A 21,906-nucleotide genomic window follows, 5' to 3' on the forward strand; every position below is an offset into this window, starting at 1 on the left:
GAAAATGAACACATAATTTTCCAAAATTTTGGGGAAGAAGCAAAAGTGGTTTTAAGAGGGAAGTTTATAGCAATACTGGCCTACCAAAGGAAGCAAAAAAAAAAATCTCAAAAAAACCTAACTTTACAGCTAAAGGAGCTAGGAAAAGAAGAACCAATAAAACCCCAAACCAGCAGAAGGAAGGAAATAATAAAGATTAGAGCAGAAATAAACAAAATGGAAAGCAAAAAAAAAAAAAAAATGATAGAACTGATCACTGAAACTAGGAGCTGGCTCTTTGAAAAGATCAACAAAATTGATAAATTTTTAGCCAGACTCATCAAAGAGAGAGAGAGAGAGAGAGAGAGAAACTCAAAATCAGAAATGAAAGAGGAAATAACCACCAACACCACAGAAATACAGAAGATTATAAGAGGTTATTATGAAAAATTATACGCCCACAAATTGGACAACCTAGAAGAAATGGATAAATTCTTAGAAACATATAATCTCCCAAAACTGAAACAGGAAGAAATAGAATATTTGAACAGACTGAATACCAGCAATGAAATTGAATCAGTAATCAAAAAACTCCCAACAAACAAAAGTCCAGGACCATACAGCTTCACAGGCAAATTCTACAAACATTTAAAGAAGAGTTAATACCTATTCTTCTCAAAGTACTCCATAAAACAGAAGAGGAAGTAAAGCTTCAAAATTCATTCTATGAGGCCAGTATTACCCTGATACCAAAACCATATAAAGACACTACAAAAAAAGAGAGAGAGAGAGAGAACTATAGCCAATATCTCTGATGAACATAGATGCAAAAATCCTTAACAAAATTGTAGCAAACTGAATCCAACAATACATTAAAAAAAAAAAAATCATTCACCACAATCACATGGGATTTATTCCTGGGATGCAAGTGTGGCTCAGTATTTGCAAATCAATGTGATACATCACATCAATATAAGAGAAAGGATAGAAACCATATGATCATTTCAAAGGATACAGAAAAAGCATTTGACAAAGTAAAACATCCATTCACGAAAAAGACCTTCAACAAAGCAGGGTTAGAGTGAACATACCTCAACATAATTAAGGCCATCTATGAAAAACCCACAGCAAACATCATACTCAATGGTGAAAAACCGAGTTTTTCCCCTAAGATCAGGAACAAGACAAAGATGGCCACTCTCACCACTTTTATTCAACATACTAGTCCTAGCCATAGCAATCAGACAAGAAATAAAAGGCATCCAAATTGGTAAGGAAGAAGTAAAAGTTTCACTATTTGTGGATGATATGGATATTATATATAGAAAATCCTAAAGACTCCACCAAAAAACTACTAGAACTGATAAATGAATTCAGTAAGTTCACAGGATACAAAATCAATATACAGAAATCTGTTGCATTTGTATACACTAATAATGAAGTAGCAGAATGAGAAATTAAGACAACAATCCCATTTACAATTGCGCCAAAAATACTAAAATACCTAGGAATAAACTTAACAAAGTAGATGAAAGACCTATACTCTGAAAACTATAAAATATTGATGAAAGAAATTGAAGACAACAAAAACAAACGGAAAGATATTCTATGCTCATGGATTGGAAGAACAAATATTGTTAAAAATGTCTATACTACCCAAAGCAATCTACAGATTCAATTCAATCCCTATCAAAATACCAATAGCATTTTTCATAGAACTAGAATAATCCTAAAATTTGTATGGAACCACAAAAGACCCTGAATAGCCGAATAAATCTTGAAAGAACAAAACTGGAGGTAACTGAACTGAAATAAACCCACATTTATATGGTCAATTATTCTATAACAAAGGAGGCAAGAATATGCAATGGGGAAAAGACCGTCTCTTCAACAAATGTTGGTGGGAAAACTGGAAAGCTACATGCAAAAGAATGAAACTGGACCACTTTCTTACACCATACACAAAGGTAAACTCCAAGTGGATTAAGGACCTAAATGGGAGACCTGAAGCCATAAAAATCCTGGAAGAGAATACAGGCAGTAATTTCTCTGATATCAGCCATAGAAACATTTTTCTAGATAGGCCTCCTGAGGCAAGGGAAACAAAGCAAAATTAATTATTGGAACTACATCAAAATAAAGTTTCTGCACAGCAAAGGAAATAATCAACAAAATTTAAAAAACAACCTACAGAATGGGAAAGGATGTTTGCAAATGATACATTCAATAAAGGATTAGTATCCAAGATATATAAAGAATTCATGCAACTCAATATACACACAAAAAATAATCCATTTAAAAAATGGGCAGAAGACCTGAACAGACATTTCTCTAAAGAAGACATACAGATGGCCAACAGACACATGAAAAGATGCTCAACATCACTCATCATCAGGGAAATGCAAATCAAAACCACAATATCACCTCACACCTGTCAGAATGGCTAAAATCAAAAACACAACAAACAACAAGTGTTGGTGGGGATGTGGAAAAAAGGGAACACTTGTGCACTGTTGATGGGACTGTAAATCAGTCCAGCCACTGTGGAGAACAGTATGGAGGTTCTTCAAAAAAATTAAACTACCATGTGATGCACTACTGGTATTTACCCACAAAATATGAAAACACTCATTTGAAAAGATATATGTACCCTTACGTTTATTGCAGCATTATTTACAATAGCCAAATTATGGAAGCAGCCCAAGTGTCCATCAATAGATGAATGAATAAAGATGTGGTAGGTGTATAATATATATATATAATGATATATTACTCAGCCATAAAAAAGAATGAAATCCTGCCATTTGCAACAATATGGATGGATCTAGAGAGTATAATGCTAAGTGAAATAAGTCAGAGAAAGACCAATACCATATGATCTCACTCATATGTGGAATTTAAGAAACAAAACAAACGAACAAGGAAAAAAACACAAACCAAAAACTAGACTCTGAACTGTAGAGAGCAAACTGATGGTTACCAGAGGGGAGGTGGGTGGGGGAGGGGTGAAATAGGTGAGGGGGATTAAGAGCACACTTACAGTGATGAGCCCTGGGTGATGTATAGAATTGTTGAATCACTATATTGTACACCTGAAACTAATATAACACTGTATGTTAAATATATTGAAATTAAAATGTAAAAAAAAAAAAAAAAGACTCTTCTGTCTTGGGAACCTATATTCCTAGACAGGAGACCCAAAGTCTCATGTGTGTCAGAATCAGGACAAGCCTTTTTGCCATGGGCTGTTCCCTGGAAGGGGAGAATGACAGCAAGGCAGGGACAGACTGAGGCTAGCAAGGTGCCCAGGGTGCAAAAATGAAGGTGCTCACTCTCAGCTTCAGATCCTTGTAACCCTGGAAGTTGGAACTTGGCTAGTCTCACCCTTTTCCTGGCTGAAGTCAACTGTTCAGTATGTGGTGCTGGGACAACTGGGTATCCACATGGAAAAAGATAAAATTAGATCCAATCTGATCTTTCCTTATCCTACACTATATACAAACCTAAGTTCAATGTGCAACGGCCTAAAAATGAAAAAGAAAACATTAAATTTTTTAGAAAATACAGGAGAAATTTAAAAAAACAGCTTTATGATTTCAGAGGATTTCTTTAAAAGATATCAAAGAACAAACTATAAGTAAAAATGTCGATAAATTCAACTATTAAAATGATCTGATTGCTTTTCTAAAGTCACTACAAACTGGGAAAATACATTCATATTGCACGTAACTGACAAAAGATTAGTATCCAGAATCAATGGGGGAGGGATGTTTTAAAAGAACATAAAGAAAAGCAGACAAATGACTGAACAGGAAACTCACAGAAGAGGAAGCATAAATATCCAATAAATATGGGGTGCCTGGCTGGCTCAGTTGGTAGAGCATGCAATTCCTGATCTCGGGGTCAGGAGTTCAAGCCCCACATTGGGTGTAGAAATTACTTTTTAAAAATATGGGCGCCTGGGTGGCTCAGTTGGTTGGGTGACTGCCTTCGGCTCGGGTCATGATCCTGGAGTCCCTGGATCGGGTCCCGCATCGGGCTCCCTGCTCAGCGGGGAGTCTGCTTCGCCCCTGACCCTCCCCCCTCTCATGTGCTCTCTCTCATTCTCTCTCAAATAAATAAATAAAATCTTTAAAATAAATAAATAAATAAAAATCCTATAAATCCGCAGGGGAGCCTGGATGGCTCAGTCGTTTAAGTGTCTGCCTTCAGCTCAGGTCATGATCCCAGGACCCTGGGCTCCCGCCCTGAGTTGGGCTCCCCCCTCAGCGGGAAGCCTGCTTCTCCCTCTCCCATTTCCCTTGCTTGTGCTCTCTTGCTCTCGCTCTCTCCCTCTCAAATAAATAAAATCTTAAAAAAAAAAAATCACAATGAAATGCCAATTCACACCCATTTAGTTGGCAAAAATGTAAAGGTCTGATAATGCCAAATAATAATGAGTTTATAAGGAAATAAGGACTCTCTTAGCCTGCTGGGGGGGGCGGTGTAAATTTGGACAGCCCTCAGGAAGGCAATTTGATCCTCTCTGGTAAGGGCAAACACCTGTGCGTAGCCCCTTAACTGACTTCTTTTATCCTCAATTCTTCTGAAACTTGGCATCCTACTTCATCTTTTCAGGTTCAGCTCTGAAGATATCCCTTTCCCTCTTTATATACCTTCAATGGTCCCCACCTCCTTGCCTACAAAAGAAGCATCAAGTTCTTTAATGACATTTTAGTCTTTCGTGATGTAACCCATCCACCTTACGGTTTATATCTCACTTTGCCCCATGTTCTTCATGCTCTTCCCAGAAAATTAACTGCACAGACTGAAATACCACTTTTAAACCCTTAACCAGATGGAATGTTAAATAAGGGAGAGGCAGAGCTGGGAAATAATCTAATTGAGTATCTTCATGTTACAGATGAGAATACTGAGGCCCAGGGAGGCTGAAGGTCTCTACCCAAGGTCACTCAGTGAGATAGAATCAGAAGAGACCTCAGTTTTTCTGAGTCCCTGATGAGGGCCCTGACTGCTGTACATCCCCTCCTGGGCTGATGTAGCTCAGGACTGGCTATGTGGGTACAGGGAGCCCCATCCACTTGGCCCTCTTCACATCACCCTACTCAACACAGCCCAGGAGTGACAGCCACCATTTGTCACGAAGTAAGAATATGCCAAGGAGCTGGACAGGAAAGAACTTTCTGTGCCGGCAGCTCGCTGGTCCAGAAGCACTAAGTCCCTGAATTGGGATGCCCTTGGGTTGACCTTGTCCATAGGGAGCAGCCAAATCTCTCTTTTACTGTAATTGGGTTAGTCTTGTGGGTTTGCCCTTCTCCTGGCTGTCAAAAGAGATTATCCAGAAATGGACTGCTGCATCAACCACAGTTCGGGTGCAGGCTCAGGCCGAAGCAGGAGGAAATTTCCAAATGCATTCATTAATCACCCCAAGTACCAGGCTGCTGCTGGCTGCTCTGCTTTCGCCCAGCTGCAATCACTTTTACTCCAACCAGAGCTCAGAGGTCTCCATGTAAACCGCAAGGCCCGCAGCAGGGGCCTGGGTGCAAACCCGGGGCGGGGGCGGGGTTCCGGGCCGGCACTCACGCTGCAAGTGGCCCGGTGCCTGAAGGGCCAGGACATTAAATAGCAAATTTTAAAACCCATGAAAAGTCAAGAGGGAGACAGCACAAGCAAGAAAAAAAGCTTTTCTCCTGCTTTTTGAACAAGGGGTGCTGCAGTTTCATTTTGCACTGGGCCCCACAAATCATACAGCCGGCCCCGCGCCCAGGCCGGGGGTATCTTAGTCCTTTCAGGCTGCTATAGCCAAGTAGCACACACTGGGCGGCTTAAGAACAACAGAAATTTCTATCTCACGATTCTGGGAGTTAGAAGTCCGGGATGAGGGCGCCAGCATGGCCAGGGTGAGGGCCCTCTCCTGCCGAGTTGCCAGCTTCTCATCATCACCTCTCTTGGCAAAGAGGGTAAGGAGCTCTCTGGGGCCCCTTTTATAAGGGTACTAATGCCATTCATGAGGGCTCCTCCCTCAAGACTTAAGCACCTGCCAAAAGCCCCACCTCCTAATATCATCACCTTCAGGGGTTGGAATTTCAAGTTACAAACAGGGGAAGCACGAACATTCAGACCACAACAAGCAGTTTCTAAGCTCTACTGAGTAAAAGCAGAACACCTGTTTCCTTAGAACCCCCATAGGTGTCTGTGAGAGTGGAGCCTCTGGGGGAGACCAGTACCGGTCAGGCTTGGCGCCAGGAAGCCCAGCCCATTGGGCTTCCTGCAGCAGTGCCCACGGGGGTCTGCAGAGCTGGGTCCGTGAAGACCTCTGATAGTCCACCCCAGGGATCCTCCAACTTCAGTAAGCAAAAAATTACCTAGAGAGCGTGTTAGAAATGCAAATACAAAGCCCTAGGGATTCTGAGTCAGTCGGTCCAGGTGGAACCTGAGATGTTGCACTTCTAACAGGCTCCAGGTGATGCCGAGGCTACAGGCCTGTGGTCCACACTTCAAGGCAAACTGGTAACCCCTTTACTTCACAGATGGGGCAACAAAGCCCAGGTGCCTTGCCCCAGGGCACAACAGGAGGAACATTTCCATTATGACATGAGACAGAATAACAGTAGAAAATCAAATTTAATAGCATATGTACGGGAATCCACACAGACACGGAAATTCAAAAGACAGTGAGGCAACATGATGCTTATATGAACTAAGGAGAGGGGTAGGGTCTGAGGATACAAAGGGGAGAAAGACCATTAGCAGATGTTTGGACAACAGAATTTGCTCTATTATGCAGTTAAGTTTCTTAGGTAAAGGGGAATCTATTAATAGCTCTCTTCCTGGTATAAGCAGGCAGTTGAGGGGGAGATAAAAAGCTTTTCCTGAATCTGCTGGGTTTAGATTGCTTTTAACTCAAGATAATGTTCATGCCAAAGTGGCCCATCTTGGAGAGGCCGGCCCCCGGCACCCACACTATAAATGCTTCTTATATAAATGAGTGTCCTAGGAACTGAATAAAACCCTCCTGCTTCTCCCTCTGACCTCTGAGGCAAGGCAAGTAGCACTGAGGAGCAGAAAGATAATCTTTCATCTGCTTTGAGCCTCAGTTTCCTTAATGATAGCCAATATTCATGAAGCATTTACCAGGCGTTTTACATGTATTGATCTTCTCCACAAACTTATGGGATAGATACTGTTATTATCCCCATTTTACAGATGAGGAAACATTCAGAGAGTTTAGGTAATTTGACTAAAGTCACACAGCCAGGGTGCAGAGGCAGGATTTGAACAGATGCGCTCTGACTCGATAGCCCAAACTCCTCATCACTCTGCCCTAAAGAAACTACATCACTGGGAGCCAACAACTCAGTTCTGGCTGCTCTGTTGGAGGCCTTCCCATTTCTCCTGATCCCTAAGCCCTCCCACTTTTATGGTCCAGCTCCACCAACAGCTCCCTTTGAAGATTCTCCTCAGATGTGTGGCAGTCTGCTCATTTATGCTCCTCAGGCAGCTCTCCAAGTCTGATCCAGTCTACCTCGGCCTCAGCCAGTGCTTCTCATGAATGCAGTGCTGGCCTTAGAGTGGGCAAGAAGGGCCCCTGGCTTTGGCCTGTGGCTTTGGTAAGCCCTGCTTTGTCCCTTCTCTAGCCATGCCCTTTCCACTGGGGTAGAGAGTCTGGGGGGAGGAGGGGCAGGGCAAGGACCTGAAGTCCCTCTCCTAGGATGTTCTGAGTACTCAGGACCCTGGAATTCCCTGCACAAATGACCTTGAGTCATTCCCAGGGCTTGATTGGAATTGTCCCCTGGCCTGTACTCCCAAGGGCAGCATTACTCCCATGGGTAGCACCAGCTGAGTATGTGCATACATCTGGACTTGAAGGTTATCTAGGAGTAGAGAGTGGGGATGACAGAACTGACATGAAAGCCGGGGTAAAGGGGCGCCTGGGTGGCTCAGTCGTTAAGCGTCTGCCTTTGGCTCAGGTCATGGTCCCAGGGTCCTGGGATCGAGCCCCACGTCGGGCTCCCTGCTCAGCAGGAAGCCTGCTTCTCCCTCTCCCACTCCCCCTGCTTGTGTTCCTGCTCTTGCTATCTCTCTCTCTCTCTGTCCAAATAAATAAATAAAATCTTAAAAGAAAAAAGAAAGCCAGGGCATCTGCAAAAATGAAGATGAGGCCCCTCAAGATTCAAGATGAAGAGGGGGTGGGAAGAGAAAATGAGTATGTGACTGAGAGCCACGGCTGAAGGCCAACTCTTCCAACAGAGCCATTATATTAGTTTTCTATTGTGTAACAAATTACCACAAACTTAGTGACTTAAAACAGCACATTTATTGTCTCATAATTTCTGTAGGTTAGGAATCTGGGCAGGGCTTAGATGGGTCCTCAGTTTCAAGATCTATCACAAGGTGTTGTTCAGGACTGGAGTCTCATCTGTAGGCCTGACTGGGGAAGGATCTGCTTCTAAGTTCATTTTTTTTATTCTTAAATTTTTTTTTTTCTTAAAGATTTTATTTATTTGAGAGAGTGAGAGAGAGAGCATGAGCAGGGTGAGGGGCAGAGGAAGAAGCAGGCTCTCTGCTGAGCAGGGAGCCCATGTGGGGCTTGATCCCAGGACTCCGGGATCATGACCTGAGCCGAAGGCAGACGCTTAACCGACTGAGCCACCCAGGTGTCCCATGCTTCTAAGTTCGGACAGCTGTTGGCAGAATTTCAGTTCCTCAAGGGTCACTGGACTGTAGGCCTTGGTTCCTTTTGGCTGTTAACTGGAGGCCACCTACATTTACTTGTCGTGCAGGCCTACTCCTGCATGGCAACTTGCTTCATCAAAGCCAGGAAGGGCCAGTCTGCTAGCAAGACAGAAACCACTATTTTATCTAACCTAAACATGGAAGTGAAGTCCCAACCTATTTGCCACATTCTGTTGGTTAGAAGCATTGATGGGTCCTGCCCATACTCAAGAGGAGGGGATTACACAGGGGTGTAAATATCAAGAGGTTGGGTGGGGGGGAATGAGAAGATGCCCACCACAGCTATGTCCAAACACAGAACCCCATGGAATAAGAGGAAATTCTACGTTCAAACCTGGTCTTCTCAGGTCATTTGAAGTTATGTTTATCAAAGGAATAGAATAGATAATATTTCAGTCAACAGTGTGTTAATTTGAGTTACAGCTTTTCAATATTTAGATATATGGAATGTGGGCTTCCACGGATACTCTCATCCTGGCCCCATAAATGTTAGGACAAGCCTGTTTATGTGCATGTGTCCAGGCCACCACCTCTGACAGGAAAGGCCTTGTTGGTAAAGTCCTGTCTGCTGACCTTTTGCCCCCCACACAGCTGAGCACAGTGTTCACTGTGTGGGAAGCAATCAGGAAAGTTTACCTGGGCATGCACTGCAGCTGCCCAGCTCCCCAGGTGCTGCCATGAGGCAGTCGGGCTGATTTTGAAACCTCAGCAGTTGGGCTTCCTCTTGAGTGAGAAAGGATCCCACATGGCACAGGAAGGAAGGAAGAAGAACAAAAACCCCTACATCAGCAAGATAAAGCTGACTCCTTCGGGTGGAGCAAAAGACCTGCCTTTAGATAAAAACATGATTATTAAGTTTCTATTTTTTATTTGTATCATAAAAATCATGAAGATGGCTTATATATTTTTAAAAGATATAAGAAATAAAAGCCATAGTTCTACCACTGAAAGACCCGTTGTTTTATGTGGTCGTATGTATATACGTATGTATATTTGCATAGATGTATATATTTTAATTTTGTAATGTGATATATTAATGTAATTTTATAGTAATATATTTTAAATTTCCTTCCTCAGAAAATGTTTTCTATGCATAGTTCTTTGTTGTGCTGTAGTTAAATTTGTATGTGTTGGGAGCTTTTAAAAAATGAAAGATCATATGGTCTATTTAATTATATATCTACTTTTTCAGGACAGTAAATGCTTTTTCCAGATTAAAGAGGTAGAACTTTAAAATAACAGTTAAAAATAGATAACAGATTCACAAGGTCAAAAAGTAGGCAGTGAGAAGTCTCCTTCCCCATCCCCAGCTGACATCCCTGGCAGTAACCAATGTTAACAATTCCTTCCAAAAATAGTTTATGCATATATATAAATATTTTCTTCTTCTTCTTTTCCGTCTTCCACATAGTGGTGGCATATCATATACGCTGTTCTGCACTCAGTACGTCTTGGAGAAAGTTCCATATCTTTACGTACCAGTGGTTCCCAATCTCGGCTAAACATTAGGATTATCTGAGTCGCTTTTAAAACTCCCAGATGTGTAAGCTACATCCCAGACCGATTAAATGAGAATCTCTGGGGGTGAGGACCAGGCATCAGGATTTTTAAAAGCTTCTTCAAGAGTAGTCAAGGTTGCCTACCACTGGTATAGAAAGAGCTTCCTCAGAAAGGAAGAGGAAATATAATAATTCCATCATTGCTTGTAATAGAAAATTAGGGTGACCATCTGTCCTGGTTTTCCCAGGACATGGGACTTTCAGTGCTGAAGCAAGGATGAGCTGCTCATCCTATAAGAAATTGGTACATATGTCTAAGGAAATAGAGGATTAAGAGGGTATCACATAATTTTAAGACTATAGAAAGAAATGTTGTACTTCAGTGAAGAACTGTGCATCATCCCCAGCACACCCTCCTGGCTGGTCCGCTGGAGGCTGGCTCATTGTCTTTGAGCTATTTTGCACTTCTTGTAAACTGCAGGTAAATGATAGCTATGCAAATCTGTATTATTTGACTTCCTTCCCCCTCTGGAAAAACCAGGGGTTTTTATGTTTGTTTTGTTTTTTATTTAGAAACTTGAGGTTAATTTAGATCCTCAGAAGACTTAACTGTATTTTAAAAATTGTGATCTATGTGTGGGTTGCACTAGGATTTTTTTTCTAAATCACTGCTTTATGTGTGTATGTACTTATGTATTTTTAAGTAGGCTTCACACCCAACACAGGGTTTGAACTCATGGCCCTGAGATTAAGAGTCCCATGCCCTACTGACTGAGCCAGCCAGGCGCCCCTGGAAAAACCAGTTTTGCCTCCATTTGTAATTCAATCCCTTTATTTCATTTAAATTTGTGTTCCTTTGACTTTTCCTCTGAACCTGTTATAACACCTGTCTGGTTCTCCAGCTAATTAAGGAGTAAAATAAAATCTTTAACACATGTTCATTCTTGTATCTGAGCAACAGTCAAGCTTTTCTCTTTTTCTGAAAATTAATTTTTAACAAGGCTATAAAGGTAACTACTAGAACAGATACACAAATCTTCCAAATTATCACTAAAAACACAAACACAAGAATAAAACAAATACAACAGACCCAAACATGACTATCATATCAATAAGTATAAATCAGGTGTTAAGAAAGACTCAGATCACAAACTAAAGAAACACACTTAACAGGTGTTAAGAAAGACTCAGATCACAAACTAAAACCTAATGATAAAACAAAATGATTAAGAAGGATTGAAAAGGATGAGAAAAGGTGTTTTTACTAAGTAAGTGTAAAAGTTTAGCAGACATCATGATCTTTTTTTGTGGGTTTTTTGTTGGTTTTTTTTTAAGATTTTATTTATTTATTTGATAAAGAGAGAGAGAGCATGCGGGGGGAGGGGCAGAGAAAGAGGGAGGAGCAGGCTCCCAGCTGAGCAGGGAGCCCAATGCAGAGCTTGATCCCAGGATCCAGAGATCATGACCTGAGCCAAAGGCAGATGCTTAATGGACTGAGCCACCCAGGCGCCCCAGACATCATGATCTTAATACTAGACTAGCATGAATTCTGGACAAAAATCATTAAATGAGATGAGAGTTATTCAATAGTAAGATTATTAGAGTCCCATAAAAACATAACTCTTATGAATATCTATGTAACAATTAACATACATTAACAAAGCAAAAGCTAGAGGAAATACAAGGAGAAACAGAGACACATAAGTAAGGGAGATTAATTTACCTCTCTTTTAGGTTATAGTCATAAGGTAAGACCTTAAATAACATAGTTTTAAAAGTAGAGCTGCTTGATATATCAAACTTACAATCTGAAAACTAAAAATTTATTTTATTCTCATGTATCTATAGAACATTTTCAAAATTAATTGACTGTCATAATTAGGTCACAAAAAAACTTTAATAAATTCCCCAAGTAATATAATTGAAGGGGAGAAAAACATCTCTTCCCTTCCCCACTACCAGTTGCAATGCATGGAAGTTTCACAAAGATATGCGACCCACGGAGGCGGCCATATGATTGAGATTTATATACCATCTTAGGCCAAAAAAGGTGTCACCAACCAGACCCCAAGACCTGACCTTTACTGCCCACCTGCTTGTACTTACTAACCTTTGTTACACTTTTCCTTAAGCTCTTCTTTCTGGCTTACCTCTAAGCTCAGGCGAATGAAACCCAAAATCCCCACCCCCAACCACCTCCACACCACCCAGACCATTTGAGCTAAAACCCTGAACTGTGCTGGTGCAGATGGGCTATGGAATGACTGGCAATTACCTTTACCTTATTATAATACTAAAATCTCCCACCTGAGGAGGAGCACAGGTTTCATTTACATAACATGTAGAGGCATGTGTCCTTAAGGCACCTGCATGAACTTATGCCTGTCTCTACATAAGATGACAAAACTTCCCTATCTCAGTATTCATCCTAAACCTAAACCAAAGGTACCCATTCACCCTGTTTTGGGGAGTCATGGCTTTGGAAGCTATTTCTGGCCATCTTCTTATTTGCCGCAAATAAAGTTTACTTTGTGTGACAACTCCACCTGGTGTGTCTGTGATTCACCAAGGAGGGAACTCAGGTCGGTTCGGTTACAAGGGGAAAAGAGGTTTAGAGTTTGGGGGTCGGGGAAGTGTTTAGGGAAGGTGAGAGATATGGTAGGTAAGATTGTTGTGTTATGTGGTTAAGGGTCTCCCAGGTCATAAAAGGTGTCTCCAGAAGTAGCTCTCTTCCTGGTATGGAGACATCTTGCAAATGGAAATTTCCTTTATAAATGTAAATTCCTTCACAAGAGGAGAAATTTAGTTTATTTTTAGGCAACTGGGGGAGGTAAAGAGCTTTTCCTGAGTCTCCTGGTTCTCAATTATCTTTAGCTCAAAATGATCTTTATGTGCTAGAGTGGCATATTTTGGGGTGGCACATTCTGGTACTGTTTATAAGTCTTCAGTAAGAATTCATTGAGGGCGCCTGGGTGGCTCAGTCAGTTAAGCAGCTGCCTTGGGCTCAGGTCATGATCCCAGGGTCCTGAGAGAGGAGCCTGCTTCTTCCTCTGCTGCTCCCCCTGCTTGTACTCTCTCTCTTTCTAATAAATAAAGAAAATCTTTTTTTAAAAAAAAAAAGAATTCATTGAAAATTTCAATAAATCCCAAAAAGAATAATAGATGATGTAGTTTTTGAATGTTGGTTAGGTCTGGAGCCAACGGCCAAGAAAGAATTCTTGAGATGGGTTTGGTGCAAAAAAGTGATTTCATTAAAGCACCGGGACAGGACCCATGGGCAGAAAGAGCTGCTGAACCTGGGTTGTGAGGGATGGCTGATTATATACTTGGGAGCTGGGGCAGGTAAGGACAAAGGGAGGTGTCCAAAAGGACTTTCATCTACCAAAGAAAACACAGGATCCTGGAGGCCTTGCTATTGTCAAGCTAAGGTTGAGTAAGGCATTAACATTAAGACAGTTGGGAGCTTCCTGGGGGAGTATTATCCTCTGTCTATCTCAGGTCCCTGTCAATGGGCTGCAGGTTATAAAGAAATTTAATTTTGTTTACTTTCCCTTCAGCCTTGGTTTCCCACATCACTCATGGAAGGGAGGGTGATATTAGGGCTCCAGGAAATTGAGTTATGGGTCCCTGGAAGTTAGGCTATTGACAAGAATGCTTTTTCCTTGTAAATCACTAAGACATTGATTGGTACACTGATGGAGACTCATGTCTTGCAGATCTGTGATCTCTATCAGTTAACCATTTGTTTTTCCCTTCCCTTAGTTCTAGGGTAGTTGGGAGTGCCTGAGGAATGTCACACATATCCCGTGGGGTGGGGGGTGGGGGGTGCAGGGTGTTAGCTTGTGCTTTGTCCTCAGCTTGCCTTCTGCTCCCTCATCAATAGACACCATTCTCTAATCATAATGTAATAAAACTAGAAATTAATAATAGAGCCAGGAAATAAAAAGATCTTACTGCTTGAATACTTACAACTCTCCCTTGGTTCAAAAAGGGAAAAGAAGGAAGAAGAGGGAAAAAAGAAGAAACTATAGAATATTTAGACAATAATGTTAATGAAAACTATATATATCAAAAGCCATAGGATATAGCTAAACCAGTTCTCAGAGGGAAAAAAATATATTCAAAAATACTTCTTAGTAAAGGAAAAAATAAGTAAATTAAACATAAAACCCAAGGAAGTTTAGGAGTGGGGAATTATTCCTAAGAAAGCAAAAGGAATAAATTAATAAAGGAGAAATAAATGAATTAGAACACATAAAAATTGTAGCACTAATAAATAAATTGATTAGCTGATTCTTTGGGGTGCCTGGGTGGCTCAGTCGGTTAAGCATCTGCCTGAGTTCAACTCTGGTCATGATCCCAGGGTCCTGGGATTGAGCCCCACATCACATCATGTTCCCTACTCAGCAAGGAGTCTGGTTCTCCCTCTCCTTCTCCCTCTGCCCCTCCCCCCGGCTCTCTCTCTTGCTTTCTCGCTCTCAAATAAATAAACAAAATCTTTAAAAAAAACAATTAGCCAATTCTTTGAAAAGACCAGGAAAGAAAGGAAGAAAGGAAACAAGTAAAAGAAAAAACATCATCCCCAAAGAAAAACAAAGGACATAAACAATTCACAGAAAAGAACATAGAAGGGCACCTGGGTGGCTCAGTCAGTTAAGCATCCTGACTCTTGATTTTGGTTCAGGTATTGATCTCAGGGTCCTGAGATTGAGTCCCCCCGACTTCAGCTCCACGTTCAATGGGGAGTCTGCTTGAGATTCTCTCCTTCTTGCCCCCCCACTCATGTGCTCTCTCTCTCAAATCTTTAAAAAGAACATATACAAAGTTCTTAAATATACAGAAGGGTATCTAACCTACTCATAAGAAGAACTATGTAATTTGAAACTATACTGAAATAAGTAAGCACAGGAAAAGATGTTCAACATCATTAGCCATCAGGGAAATGCCAATCAGAACCACCAGACCCCGCTTCATGCCCACTGGGATAGCTGTAATTTAAAAAAAAACAAGTGTTGGCCACGATGTCAAAAAATTGGAACCTTCCTAGACTGCTGGTTGAAATATAAACAGGCCCAATCACTGTGGAAAACAGCCTGGCATCTCCTCAAAAGGTTAAACCTAGAGTTACCATTAGACTCAGCAATTCCACTCCTAGGTCTACAGCCAAAAGAATGGAAAACATATGTTTACGCAAAAACTTGTACCTGAATGTTCATAGCAGCATTATTCATAATAGCCAAAAAGTGGAACAACCTAAATGTCCACCAACTGATGAATGGATAAATAAAATGTGTTATACAATGAAATATTATTAGGCGATAAAAAGGAATAAAGTACTTAACACTCAACACGGATAAACCTGGAAATTATGCTAAATGAAAGAAGCAGAAAGGCAGAAAGTAAAGTAGAGGTCGCCTAGGACCAGACAATGAAAAATGGAGGCGAGACTGCTGATGGGTATGAAGGTTTTTTAGAGGTCATAAAAATGTTCTAAAATTGATCAGGATGACGGTTGCACCACTCTGTGAAATATCGAAAACCAGTGAATCGTATACTTTAAAAGAGTTAATTGTAGGGTAGGTAAATTATATCTCAAGCTATTATTGAAAGAAATAGAACTCTGTGAGATAGCAATTTCAATGGTTCAGAAATCCCCCACCCTTCTGTGTTCAGAGAAAAGGCTAACACGTGCTCACTTCAGCAGCACATATGCTAGAACTGGAACAATACAGAGAAAAGGCTAACCACAAAGGAGCACCTCACAATCACATATCCAAGATAAGACCTGCCTCTACTCTTCCGTAATGACTCTCTTGTTTCAGAAAACTTCAAGTTCTCTTCCTCTTCCTTGAGACCTGCCTCATTAATGAATGATCTCCCTTTTGCACCAGCCTGAATAAAACGATCTCCTTAATTATTGGGTGCACTTTGTCCTAGGTGGTATTTAGACATAGGGTGCTCTTTGCTCTAATCTCTTTGGTTAGATTTTGTAAACTAGATAATTAACGGAAGTGTCAGTGGTCTTACCTTGGACTTACAAATCTGAACAAAGTGGTGTACTGATCTGAGTATTGATAGTGTATGAAGCACATCATAGCTTAGTCTGGCATAGTTTACCTGTTTTGTGAGTCAAGATATACTTGACAAATTGTGGTTTCTGTTCCAGTTCTCAATCCTCAGCACTTACCTGGTCCCTGGTAGGTACTCAATAAATATTCATTGAATGACCAAAACAACAACAACAACAATAACATATTGTAGGCAGGGGGGCAAAAATAGTACAACTTCTTTGATGGCTTTAGTCTGGCAAAATCTATAAAACATACAAATATACACTCCCTTGACCTAGCAATTCCACTTTTAGGAATTAATCCTGCAGATAACTTGCACATGTGCAAAGGGCCACCTGAAGAAATTATTAATTACAATCACAAGAGACCGCAAGTCTCCTAAATTTCCAACAGTAAGCCGAATTAAACTGGTATATACCATCAATGGAATGAGATGCAGATGTTGGAAAAAATTAGAAAGTTCTCATGATACAGAATATCTCTGAGATAGGTTTACTCAGTTCCAGCTGCAATGGCTGCCTTGTTGTTCCTCATGACGAGTACTGTCTGGTCTCAGGGCCTTAGGGAGGATGTCTCCTCCACTTGGAATGCTCAGCTCCAGATTATACACAGGGTTCACTCCCTCGTTTTCCTCAGGCCTCGCCTCAAATATCACTTAATCAGCAAGGCTTTCCCTGACCACTCTATGTAAAATAGCAACAGTTCCCTGACTCCCCCAACACACACACACACACACACACACACACACACACACACACACACATACTCCTTATTCCTTTACCCTGCTTTTCTCCATAGCACTTACCCCTTATCACTATATATTTACTTGCTTATTTATTTCCCATGAAAATGTAAGCTCCAAGAGGGCAAAGAATGCATCTCTTTTGTTCACTACCCAATTCCAAATGCCTAAAAGAGTGGTTGGCATATGGTAGGTACTCACTAAATATTAACTGAATAAATGAATATATTAAGTGAAGAAAGCAAGATGCTGGGAAGTGATTTTTAACATGCTTCTATTTTTTAAAAGACTATCCATGTAACTGGTCCCGTGTATATGACATAGCTTTATTTTTTTTTAAAGATTTTATTTATTCATTTGGGTGGGGGGTGAGCGTACAAGCAGGGGGAGAGGCAGAGGGAGAGGGAGAAGCAGACTCCCCGCTGAGCAGGGAGCCGGACGTGGGGCTCGATTCCAGGATGTGGAGACTATGACCTGAGCCGAAGGCAGACACTCAACCATGTGGGCCACCCAGGCGCCCCAACATAGCTTTAAAAGGTTACAGAAGAAATAGGTCAGGCTAGTTGCCTGCGGGGCTGGCAGAGAGTGGGAGGGAGGCTTTGCACTAGACTTGTAGATTATTAACTACCTGAAACTTTAATTTAGAAGTCAAAAGGAAAGCTCTCGTGTCATTTCTTTTTTATAGCCCCATGGTGTGCTGCTGCATGGATGTTCACCAAGTCATTTCATCAGGCCTCTTCTGGCAGATGATTATTTCCAAACTTTTGCTTTTAAATGTGAGGGACTCTGTTTACTTTTCACATGTCCTAACAAATAGGATGTTGAGGTCTTTTTAAGACCCCCCAACTTTGGTTCTAAATCTTCGCAGTTGAAAATGTAACCCACACCCAGACTAAACAAAAGTTTCCTACAGGATTTGATGGCTGGAAGTGGGGCCACCTCAGGAAGCAGAGGGTCCTGGGAAAGGGAGAATGTAATTATCTTCATTAAACAATTCTATATTCTCATTGATAAACTCACCCAATCCCTGAGCCTGAAGACATTCCATGAACTTACCAAGATAGGGCTATCTTACAAAAGAGAGGGCAACAAAACAAAATAAGAAGCCCCTACCAAGATGGGAAGACAGCTCAGTATTTCTAATTCATACAGAGGGAAAAAGTCCCAACTGGAAATTGAGAGTTCTGGTTCTATTACAGAGGAGCTGTCTGACCCAGAGAAGTCACCTCCCCCTCTCTGGGCCTCCATCACCTCATCGCCCGATGGCTCTGCTCTCCAGACAGGACCTCATTTACTCCCTCCCATTGCACTGATTCTCCAACACACTGAGTGACCTAGGGCAGCTCCCAGATGTAGCAGATCTGATGGGGCTGTCACTTTGCACTGGGTGGCTGTGAATTCACGCACTGCGCTGGGAAGGGAAAGCAAACAGAAAAGCAGCTGCCTCTGTTCCCAGAAGTGGTCCTGCACCTATTTAGATGGAAAGGTGAGCAGAGGCCAAAGTCCAGGGGTAGAGGGTAGAGGGTGGGAACATCAGAAATGGAGCTTCAGGGCCCAGCCCCTTTGGGGTGGCTCTGGCAGGAGCCAGGGAGGCTGTCATGAATGAGTGTTCTTCGTGGCTCTTTCTCCAGTTGGGGTCTCAGAGGGAGCTGGGAGGCCCTCGCTCCTGAAGAATCTGACAAGGCACCGGCTTCCCGGAACGTCTCCTCCCGGTTCTGCCCAACCCGAAAGCAGACTCTGGGAGAGAAGTTGATGGGCACATTTTCACCACCCCAACCCTGGGAAGTGCAAGAGGAAGACAGGCACGTTCTTATTCCGTGGATCTGTACTGAAATCTTCATTTAGCAAAAACTGTGAAGTTGCAGGCATTTCATTCAACCTGTTCAAGTCATGAATTTGAGGAGAATAATGTTCCTGCTCATTTTCAGTTTTTATCAGTAATTAAAAGTTCATTAACTAAAGAATCTGTGAAGTTCTCTGCTCACAAATTTTATGAGAAACTTGCTCAATGGAAGATTGCTCACTTTCAGTGTTTCTGGTTTTTAAAAACTTAAGCAGATCATCTTTTTGAATATTTTTCTTTTTTTGCCTTTTTTTCTTTTCTGAGCATCAATGTCATATTTTCTAAATCAATCCCAGTTTGATTTGTACTCATTCCCAACAGGCTGAGTTTAAAATAAAGTTTGTCTTTCTTTTAAAACATTCAAAATTAGGGGCACCTGGGTGGCTCAGTCGTTAAGCGCCTGCCTTCGGCTCAGGTCATGAACTCGGGGTTCTGGGATTGAGCCCCGCATCAGGCTCCCTGCTCAGCGGGAAGCCTGCTTCTCCCTCTCCCACTCCCCCTGCTTGTGTTCCCTCTCTCGCTGTGTCTCTCTCTGTCAAATAAATACATAAAATCTTTTAAAAAATGAAAATAAAAATAAAAAAATAAAACACTCAAAATTAATATTACAAAGCAAAATACAAAAAATCTAATATAAAAATTTTAAATAAAATGTATTTAAATAAAGCTGAATTTTATATTAATTTTTTATTTTTAAATTAAATCTTATTAAATATTGCTATAAAAATAAAACTTCAAAATTCTAGGGTTTTAATGTCCACTTAATAAGCAAGGCAAAGAATCTGTACCACACTTCAAATATTTTACAACTATAACTACACGTTCACAAATGTAAGAAAAATATGAATTCTTTAGTATGGCAAAAAGTTTCTGAGACACAGTGGTATATGGTTATATAATGGTCCCCAGTGTATCATAGCTCCCTGTGCCCAGCTCCTTTGCAATACAATTTTGGCCATGCCTCCCATCAAGAGATAGAGTCTCTTCCCCCCCAACCCACACACTGGATCCGGGTGTCCCACAAGGCTTCATTTGGTCAACAGAATGAGACAGAAGTAACACTGAGCAGCTCCCAAGGCCAGGCCTTAAGAAGCCTTGTAGCTTTTGCTTCTGTCCTCTAGGAACACTTACGCCATTATGTACAGAAGCCCATTCTAGCCTAGAGGGTATAGGGCTATTTGGAGGAGAACTGAGGCATCCCAGCCAACAGCCAGCACAACTGCCAAACATTTGAATAAAGCCATCTGGGAGCATCCAGTCCCAGCAGAGTTGCTATGGACTGCAGCCACATACGTGACCCCGATGGAGAGCAGCAGAAAAATGGCCCAGCTGGCCCAGCCCAGAATTGCAAGCAAACTGCTGTTTTAAGCCACCAACTAAGTTTCAATATGCTTTGTTCCACAGCAGCAGATAACGGACATCGATAGGGTATACGACTATTGTGAATACGAGCTGATCCCTGAATGCCTCTAGAATCACAAATGAGAACAAAAAAAGAAAAGAAAATGGACGCTTGGCACTGTTGAGAAATGGTATTTAGTTAGACAAGGACCCACTGAATTCACGCTCTCTGAGAGGAGGAGTGTAGGGCACTGGAGGGTTTTAAGCTGAGGAATAAACTGATTTGTCTTTTCTCTTATCTACACATTATCAGCCAATTAAATTCTTTCTCCCCCCAAAGCAGTGACTGTCTCTAAGGTCAGCAGGAGCACAACCTTCACAGCATCTGGACTCAGCACTGTTTTGTTTTGAGAATTGTAGGAGGGAATGTGGAGACTTCGGGTGTTAGTTTCAAGCATTCACGGTCCGGGTTGTAGGTCACACGGTGCCAGCCCCGAGCTGAATGCAGAATCCCATGGGAGAAAAGCTCCCATGTGATCTTTAGTACATTTAATTTCTTGTGTTTGTGACATGCAGGGCCCTCTAAAGTGTGGAGGCTCAGGATGGAGGCCACCTTGACTGATCTAAGGGCAATATTACCCCAGCCCCAGTTTAGGAAAATGGTTGAGACCTTGTTTGGGGATTTGCCTGTGAACAGTGACTAAGGAAAATTGGTAATGGCTATTAAAATTTTAAGTATGTCAATCTCTTCATACATCAACCCAGCTTTAGGGAAAACATCCTATAGGAATAAAAGGACCAATATATTAGAGTAGTTATGCAAAAATGTTTAGCACAAACATTGTTTAAAGTAGGAAAAAGTGGAAACAATTTAAACTTCATTAATAGGGGGGCGGTTAAGTGAACTGTCGTCCATCCACATTAGCAGATGTTATGCAAATGTTGAAAAGGTTGTTGTATCCTGACCTATCTGACTTGGACTTAGATCTGACTTAGTGAGATTTATGCCTTCTTTCTTTCTTTCTTTTTTTTTTTAAAGATTTTATTTATTTATTAGAGAGAGAGAAAGCACAAGCAGCAGGAGTGGCAGGCAGAGGGAGAAGCAGACTCCTCGCTGAGCAGGGAGCCCGATGCGGGACTCAATCCCAGGACCCTGGGATCATGACCTGAGCCGAAAGCAGACGCTTAACCGACTGAGCCACCCAGGCATCCCTTATGCCTTCTTTCATTCATTGAACATTTACTGAGCATCAGCTATGAACCTGGCACTGCTCTTAAGTACTAGGGATACAGTAGGGAACAAGACAAGGTTTGTTGTTTACGGAATTCACATCTTAATGGAGAAAGACAGACCACAGACAAACAAATAAGTATGTAGTACATTAGATGGTAGTAAGTAGGTGCTGTGAATAATAATGAAGGTGGGTTGGGAGATAGAGTCTGGAAGGAAGTGAGGGAAAGAACTTTGTGGCATTCACGAGGAGGGACAGTCTAGACAGGAACAGCAAGCGCAAAGGCCATGACTTGGGAGTATGGTTGATGAGATCTAGGAATATCAGGGATGCCAGGGTGGCAGGGGACAAGGGCTGTGAGGTCAGGAGGAGAGCTGTAGAGTTGGGGTGTGTGTGTGTGTGTGTGTGTGTGTGTGTGTGTGTGTGTATGTGTGTTTATAGGGCCTCCTAGGTCCTGGCCAGG

The 21,906-nt window shown here is 41.7% G+C and overlaps 1 protein-coding gene across 3 annotated transcripts in view; it reads right to left on the reverse strand.

Moving 5' to 3' along the window:
- The window catches only part of LOC116636255, a 103,474-nt gene that overhangs the window by 67,263 nt on the left and 14,305 nt on the right, over positions 1 to 21,906 (reverse strand). The gene's annotated exons all lie outside the window — the stretch shown is intronic.

The sequence above is a fragment of the Phoca vitulina genome, unplaced genomic scaffold (genome assembly GCF_004348235.1).
Source record: "Phoca vitulina isolate PV1807 unplaced genomic scaffold, GSC_HSeal_1.0 scaffold12, whole genome shotgun sequence".
In the NCBI taxonomy this organism is placed as follows: Eukaryota; Metazoa; Chordata; class Mammalia; order Carnivora; family Phocidae; genus Phoca; species Phoca vitulina.